The sequence below is a fragment of the Lutra lutra genome, chromosome 1 (genome assembly GCF_902655055.1).
Source record: "Lutra lutra chromosome 1, mLutLut1.2, whole genome shotgun sequence".
Taxonomy (NCBI): domain Eukaryota; kingdom Metazoa; phylum Chordata; class Mammalia; order Carnivora; family Mustelidae; genus Lutra; species Lutra lutra.
The window spans coordinates 26750883-26760156 of NC_062278.1; the positions used below are offsets into that span (position 1 = coordinate 26750883).

Consider the following 9274-nt stretch of genomic DNA (forward strand, 5'->3'; position numbering starts at 1 on the left):
TTTATTCCCGAAGTGTGGATTTTGCATAGCAACTTCCTTTTAAATGCTACAGAACGGGAATAGGGAAAGAGTAACTTAGCAGTGGAGAAAACAGACAAATCCGTTTTCAGTGATCACAATTAACATCAGTAGTGCTGGTGAGTCATGTTGATAGTAAGCACCCTTGACATGATGTGATAGGAATGACAATTTATCCCTGTGGCCTTTTTCCTCAAAACCTATAACCCAAATCTTATCAGGAGAAAAACAGATCAATTTCAACTGAGGGACATTTTATAAAATACCTGACCAGTACTCCTCAAAACTGTTAAGGTCATCAAAAATAAAATAAGTCTTGGGGGACGGCGTCCGTCGGCATTCAGAATGGTCCAGTGTTTGACGAACTGTCATAGGCTGTCCTACAATACAGCCTCTAACAAAACTAGGCTGTCCCGGACCCCGGGTAATAGAATTGTTTACGTTTATACCAAGAAGGTTGGGAAAGCACCAAAATCTGCATGTGGCATATGCCCAGGCTGACTTTGAGAAGTTCGTGCTGTGAGGCCTAAAGTGCTTATGAGGTTGTCTAAAATGAAAAAAACATGTCAGCAGGGTCCATAGTGTTTCCATGTGTGCAAAGTGTGTTCGTGACAGGATCAAGCATGCTTTCCATATCGAGGAGCAGAAAATCATTGTGAAAGTGTTAAAGGCACAAGCACAGAGTCAGAAAGCTAAATAAAAAAAATGAAGCTTTTTTGAGTAATAAAAAATCAAAAGGCTAAAAAACATAAAATAGGTCTTATTGTAACATATCAATATTGGTTCATTGTTTATATAATGTACCATACTAATGTAAGGTATTAACAATAGGGTAAACAGGGTGTGAATGTGAGGTACACTATCTTCACAACTTTTCTGCGAATAGAAAATTTTCTAAAATAAAAAAGTTTGTTTAAAAAGTCCTTGGGAAAAATAAGATAAAATTAAAAAGTTCTTGAAGATACTGATGAAATCATCTTGGCTCAGATATCCACCTTGAACCAGTCAACTATGCTTAACAGTGATGAAGCCAAACTCTAGAACTTACTGTAGCCATAGTCAAGTTGTGTGTGTGTGTGTGTGTGTGTGTGTGTGTGTGTGTGTGTGTAGGGAAGCTGGGATGTTAGTGGAAAAATCCCAGATAACAATGCTGGGCAGATAATTTAATAGATGTCCTTAAATTTGATTTTCTTCCTTACACATTGTACCTTGCTTGGTTATTTTGGAAGTCTGTGGGACTCTCTCCTGATCTCACAAACAGCTCTTTCAGTTTTCAATTCCAGCTTCCTTTTTTCTCCCACACTCAGTTTATGTCTCTTGCTCTTACCATGACAATGTAAGACAGGTGGTGACTGGTCTCATTTCACAAGCAGACCAAAACACATCTAGTTAAAACACTCCACATTTGGGCCACGGATCAAACACTGCCCCCAGCAGTCAAGGAGAACCTCTGCAAATGACTGGCCTGAAGGACAAGCAGCCAGAATACAACAGCATAGCACACATGGCACACACAGGAGACACTCCCTGAAACATCAGGTCCTTCACGACCTCTTCTTCATAAGGCCACTACTTTCAGGAGCAGAAGACATAACTAGCTTTTCTAACACACGGAAGAAGGTACAGACTTAGACAAAAAGCCAAGACAGAGGAATTTATGCCAAATGAAAGAATAAGACAAGGGCACAGCCAGAGATTTAAGTGAAACAGATATAAGTAACATGCCTGCTGGAGAATTTAAAGCAATGACCATAAGAATAGTCACTGGGCTTGAGAAAAGAATAGAGGACATCAGTGAGATCCTTATCACAGAGATAAAAGAGCTAAAAAAAGAATTAGAGATGAAGAGTACAATAAATGAGATTAGAAAAACACTTGATATAATGAACAACATACTGGAAGAAGCAGAATGAATTAATGACCTAGAATACGAAGAAATGGCAAGCAATGAAACTGAACAAGGAGAGAAAATAGAATTATCCAAAATGAGAATAGATTAAGGGAACTCAGTGACTCCATCAAAAGTTATAACATTTTCATTATAGGAGTCCTAGAAGAAGAAGAAAGAGAAAAGGAGGTTAAAAATTTATTTGAAGAAATAATAGCTGAAAACTTTCCTAATCTGGGGAAGGAAATAGATAACCAGATCTGGGAGGCACAGAAAACTCCCATTAAAATCAAAAGTAGGCCAATGCCATTACATACAGTGATGTAAATTTGCAAAATATGATGCTAAAGAAAAAAATTTAAAGCAGGACAAAAGAAGTCATTAATATACAAGGAAATACCTGTAAAACAGAAACTTGACAAGTCAGAAAAGAGTGGCATGATATATTCAAAGTGCTGGATGGGGAAAATCTGCAGCTGAGAATACTCCATCCAGGAAGGCCATCATTCAGAATAGAAGCAGAGATAAAGAGTTTCCCAAACAAAAAATAAAGGAGTTCATGACCACTAAGCCAGCCAAGAAATATTAAAGGGGATTCTTTGAGTGGAAAGGAGAGACCAAAAGTGACAATAAAAAGGCAGGAAACACAAAGGCAGTAAAAAGGAGTATTTCTGTAAAAATCAATCAAGGAACTCACACACACAAAAAAGGACATAAAATATAATACCGTAAACCTAAAACAGGAGGAGAGAAAAGAAGGGATCAAGCTTGAACAGCCATCAACTTAATATAGACTGCTGTTTGCAGAAAAAGTTATGTACAAACCTAATGATAAGCATATATCAAAAACTTAATAAACATGCAAAAAATAGAGACAAAGAAATCCACATATAACACTAAAGAAAATCAGCAAAACCTGAGAAAGGATCAGAGAAAATCTCCAGAAACAACAAGTAATAAAGTGGCAATAAATACAGATCTACCAATAATTACTTTCAATATAAATGTTCCAAGCAAAAGACCTAGGGTGTCAGAAGCTATGAAAAACAACAGACAGGGGCACCTGGGTGGCTCAGTGGGTTAAGCCTTTGCCTTCGGCTCAGGTCATGGTCTCAGGGTCCTGGGATCGAGCCCCGCATCAGGCTCTCTGCTCAGCAGGGAGCCTGCTTCTCTGCCTACTTGTGATCTCTCTCTCTCTCTGTCAAATAAATAAATAAAATAAATCTTAAAAAAAAAACCACAACAGCTATCTATATGCTGCCTAGAAGAGACTATTTCTTAAACATTTTTATTTATTTATTTGAGAGAGAGATAGAGGCACAAGCAGGAGGGAGCAGCAGAGGGAGAGGGAGAATCAGACTCCCTGCTGAGCAGGGAGCCAGACCCTGGGCTCAATCCAAGGGCCCTAAGATCATGACCCAAGCTGAAGACAGGCACTCAACTGACTGAGCCACCCAGGCACCCCAAAAGACTCACTGTAAGCCTGAAGATGCCTGCAGACTGAAAATGGGAGGATGGAGAAACACTTAACATACAAATTGGTGTCAAAAGAAAGCTGGAGTACCAATACTTATATCTGACAAATTAGACTTCAAAATAAAGACTATAATAAGAAGCAAAGAAGGGGTGCTTGGATGGCTCAGTGGGTTAAAGCCTCTGCCTTTGGCTCAGGTCATGATCTCGGGGTCCTGGGATCGAGCCCCGCATCGGGCTCTCTGCTCAGCAGGAAGCCCACTTCCTCCTATCTCTCTGCCTGTCTCTCTGCCTACTTGTGATCTCTGTCTGTCAAATAAATAAATAAAATCTTAAAAAAAAAATAAGAGACAAAGAAGAACACTATGTAATAGAGGTGACAGTCCAACAAGAAGTCATAACAATTGTAAATATTTATGTGCCCAACATGGCAGCACTTAAATATTTGTAACCCAAATAAAAATAATAACAAACATAAAAGAAGTAATTGATAATAACATAATAATAGTAGGGGACTTTAATACCCCACTTAAAGCAATGGACAGATCATCTAAACAGTAAATCAAAGAAACAATGGCTTTGGATGACACACTGGCGAGATGGGCTTTATAGAAATATTCAGAACACTCTGTCTTAAAACAATAGAATACATATTCTTTTCAAGTGCACATGGAATATATTCTCCAGAATAGATTACATATTAGGTCACCAAATAGGCCTTGATAAATAGGAAAGATTGAAGTCATACCATGCACCTTTTCTGACCACAATGCTATGAAACTAGAAGTTAGCCACAAGAAGAAATCTGGAAAGACCACAAATACATGAAGGTTAAACAACACACTGCTAAACAATGAATAGTTCAACCAGGAAATCAGAGAAGAAATAAAAAAATACATGGAAAAAATGAAAATGAAAATGGTCCAAAACCTTTGGGATACAGAAAAGAGGTCCTAAGAGGGAAGTCTATAGCAATACAGGCCCACCTCAAGAAGCAAGAAAAATCTCAAGTAAAGACCCTAACCATACACCTACCAGAGCTAGAAAAAGAATAACAAACAAAGCCTAAAGCCAGCAGAAGGAAGGATATAATAAAGATTAAAGCAGAAATAAGTGAAATAGAAGCTAAGAAAAGAAGAAGGAGGAGGAGGTGGAGGAGGAGGGAGAGGGGGAGGAGGAGGAGAAAAGAAACGATCAATGAAACTAGTAGCTGTTTCTTTGAAAAAATTAAAAACATTGATAAACCTCTAGCCAGACTTATCAAAAAGAAAAGAGAAAACTCTAGCCAGACTTATCAAAAAGAAAAGAGAGAAGATCTAAATAAATAAAATAAAAAATGAGAGAGGAAAAATAACAAACACCACAGAAATACATTATAAGAGAATATTATGAAAAATTATATGACAAAATATTAGACAATCTAGAAGAAATGGATAAATTCCAAGAAACAAAAATTACCAAAATCGAAACAGGAAGAAATAGAAAACTTGAACAGACTGATTACCAGCAGAGAAATTAAATCAATAATCAAAAAACTCCCCAAAACAAAAGTCCAGGACCAAGTGGCTTCACAGGAGAATTCTACCAAACATTTAAAAGTTAATACCTGTTCTTCTCAAACTGTTCCAAAAAATGGAAGAGGAAGGAAATATTCCAAGTTTATTCTGCATGGCTAGCATTACCCTGATACTAAAACCAGCTAAAGACACCACAAAAGAAAGAGAACTACAGGCCAATATCTCTCATGAACATAGATGCAAAAATCCTCAATAAAATAGTAGCAAACTGAATCCAAGAATACATTTAAAAAAAAAATCACTCAACATGATCATGTGGGATTTATTCCTTGCTTCCAAGGGTGATTCAGTATTCTCAAATCAATCCACGTGATACATCACATTAATAAAAGAAAGGATAAGAACCATGTGATCATTTTGGTAGGTACAGAAAAATTATTTGACAAAGTACAACATCCATTCATGATAAAAACCCTCAACAAAGTAGGGTTAGAGGGAACATGCCTCAACGTAATAAAGGCCATATATAAAACCCCACAGCTAACATCTTACTCAAAGGGAAAAACAGAGATTTTCTTCTCAGATCAGGAACAAGACAAGGGTGTCTTCTCTCACCACTTTTACTTAACATAGTACTGGAAGTCCTAGCCACAGCAATCAGACAACAAAAAGAAATAAAAGGCATCCAAACTGGCAAGAAGGAAGTAAAACATTCTCTATTTGCAGATTATATAATACAATATATAGAAAGACTCCCCCCCAAACTGCTAGAATTGATAAATTCAGTAAAGTTGCAGGATAGAAAATCAGCATACAAAAATCTCTTGCATTTGCATATGCCAATAGTAAAGCAACAGAAAAAGAAATCAAGGAATCAACCCATTTGTAATTGCACCCAAGCCAGTAAGATACCTAGGAATAAACTAACCAAAGGGATGAAAGACCTGTACTCTGAAAACCTATAAAACACTAATGAAAGAAATTGAAGATGACACAAAGAAATGGAAAGACATGGATTGAAAGAATAAATATTGTTAAAATGTCTGTCCTACCCAAACCGATCTACGCATGTAATGCAATCCCTATCAAAATACCAATAGCATTTTTCAAATAGCTAGTACAAATGATCCTAAAATTTGTATGGAGCCACAAAAAACCCTGAATAGCCAAAGCAATCTTGAAAAAGAAAAACAAAACTGGAGACACCACAATTCCAGACTTCAATTTGTGTTACAGAGCTGTAGTGATCAAGACAGTATGGTTCTGGTACAAAAACAGACACTTAGATCCATAGAAATGAAAAGAAAACCCAGAAATGAACCCACTTCTATACGTTCAATTAATCTTCAACAAAGCAGGAAAGAATATCCAATGGGAAAAGACAGTCTCTTCAACAAATGGTGTTGGGAAAATTGGACAGCAACAAGTGGAAGAATGAAACTGGATCACTTTCTTATACCATACACAAAAATAAATTCAAAATGGATTAAAGACCTACATGTGAGACCCAAAACCATAAAAATCCTAGCAAAGGACCCAGTAACTTCTTTGACCTCAGCCATAGCAACTTCTTTCTAGATATGTCTCCTAGGCAATGGAAACAAAAGCAAAAATAAATATTGGGACTGCATCAAAATAAAACACTTCTGCACAACGAAGGAAACAATCAACAAAACAAAAAGACAACCTGCAGAATGGGAGAAAATATTTGCAAATGACATAGCTGATAAAATATCCAAAATACATAAAGAACTAATATAACTCAATACCCCAAAAATGAATAATCTAATTAAAAATGGGCACAAAACATGAATAGATGTTTTTCCAAAGAAAACATACAGATGGCCAACAGACCCATGAAAACATGCTCAACATCACTTACCATCAGGGAAATGCAAATCCAAACGACAATGAGATATCACCTCATACCTGTCAGAATGGCTAAAATCAATAACTCAAGAAACAACAGGTGTTGGTAAGGATGTGGAGAAAAAGAAACCTTCTTGCACTGTTGGTGGGAATGGAAACTGGTGCAACCATTGTGGAAAACAGTATGGAACTTCCTCCAAAAGTTAAAAATAGAACTACCCTAGGATCCACAAATTGCAGTACTAAATATTTATCCAAAAAATACAAAAATACTAATTAAAAGAGATACATGCACCTTGATGTTTATAGCAGCATTATCTATAATAGTTAGATGATGAAAACAGCCCAAGTGTCCATCAACTGAAGAATGGATAAAGAAGAAATGGTATCTTTATACAATGGAATATTAGTCAACCATAAAAGGAATGAAATCTTGCCGTTGCAACAGTGTGGATGGAGGCAGAGAGTATTATGCTAAACAAAGTAAGTCAGTCAGAGAAAGACAAATAAAATACGATTTCACTCATGTGTGGAATTTAAGAAACTAAACAAATGTGGGCACCTGGATGGCTCAGTGGGTTAAGCCTCTGCCTTTGGCTCAGGTCGTGATCTCAGGATCCTGGGATCGAGCCCCGCATTGGGCTCTCTGCTCGGCAGGGAGCCTGCTTCCTCCTCTCTCTCTCTCTGTCTGCCTCTCTGCCTACTTGTGATCTCTGTCTGTCAAATAAATAAATAAAATCTTTAAAAACAAAACAAAACAAATGAGCAAAGGGGGAAAAAAAGGAGAGGCAAACCAAGAAACCGACTCTTATCTATGGAGAACAAACTGATGGTTACCAGAAGGATGGGGGTGGGTGAAATAGATGATGGGGGTAAAGGTGTGCACTTGTGATGAACACCAGGTGATATATGGAAATGCTGAATAACTATACTGTACACCTGAAACTAATAGTGTGTGGTAACTAACAGGAATTTAAATAAAAACTTGAAAAAAATAAAGATTGCATTGAGGTCTTGGCACACGAATGAAGACACATCCCCAGACACATCATTGTGAAAATTCAAATTACTAAGGATAAAGAGAAGACTCTAAAATTTTTCTTGAGAAAAAAAAATATGACCTACAGAAAAATGACAAGTCTGGTATCACATCGACAATGTTGAATGTTACAAGACAGTGAGGAGATAGCTTTAAAGTTCAAATGAATAATGTCGCAAGATTCATAAAATACTTCCTAGACCTGAAAGGAAAATCATTTGAGTCTGGACTAGATCCAAACAAGGAAGAAAATTAAGACAAAAAATGTCTTGGCATCCTTTGAAATCGTGGAGCCAATTTGTCTCTAGAAGAGCAGTGAAGGGAACCCTCAGCACGGCAGTCAGGCCGCAGGCTTGGAATTCAGCCAGTCCAAACCGAGGCAGCAGGGGGAATGGTGATTCAATAGAACCTTTATAATTTTATACACACTGGTACTGAGATAAAGGTAAGAAAAATTCACTACAATTAGGAAATTGAAGACCAAGGCTGTTGAAAACATAACACAATAGTCAATTGACACTGCTTGGATCTGTAGGAAACCATATTTATATTCGTAATATTCTTATTGACTTTCATCTTTTACATCCACCTACAGATAAAGCATGGGAGAATTAATCATGTATAAATACTATTAACATTGCAAAAGTTGTTGTGCAGGTGATAGAAGTTACAGGTGAAAAGAATGGAGTAATGTTGAAATGAAAACTATGGTCATTAAGATCATTTTTAAAACTGGGAAGAAAAATTATGGTTGCAGCATGTTTGGCTTTGCCATGGTATTTGGCCAAAGTATGCATTTGGTATACTGCTGTAAAATATACGTTCACTGCTGGTGAAGTAAGGAACGGAGATATTAGTATTTTATAAAAGACACAGTGTAGCTACATAAGGAACACAAAATAGAAATATAACAACTAGTTGAAAGGGGCTGGGTGACAAGCCAGCTCATTCCTCATGTATTATAATAGATTATATCTAAAATGTATAAATCAGGAAATAGAATGAGAAGCATATTATTTAAAGATATGAAAGGAAAAAGCAAAAATGATATAAGGGTAGAATAATTGTTTCTAGGAAATGGGGTTTATAGATTGGGAAAGATGGAATAGTGTGTGTATCAAATTAATAAAGGGGAAACATCTTTAAAAGAGATGATGAAACAGCAGAAATATTTGGGGGAGGTGAGAGTTATACTAATAGATCTTACTATAATTCATCTGGGAGAGGAAACTGTTTAGAAAACTTGGTAAATTGCTTAGAACTGAAGTTCCTTTTGGCTTCTGGTAGTTTTGTGTACTATTTACATCCATCTCATTTTTCACTTTGTTTATTTTAATTTAAAAACTATTATACAAGTGAAATGTGCCTCTTGTGATCAGTCTGGATCTCAATAAGAACAGTACGTTAAATAGGAAATTCAAGGAGGGTTTATTTACAATGGTGCAGGATGGGAAATCGTAAGGAGTGATT

General features: G+C 36.6%; 1 pseudogene; it reads left to right on the plus strand.

Annotated features, from left to right (window-relative positions):
• The first annotated feature begins 351 nt into the window (after positions 1-351).
• Positions 352-744, plus strand: LOC125095429 (60S ribosomal protein L34-like; annotated as a pseudogene).
• The last annotated feature ends 8530 nt before the right edge of the window (positions 745-9274 follow it).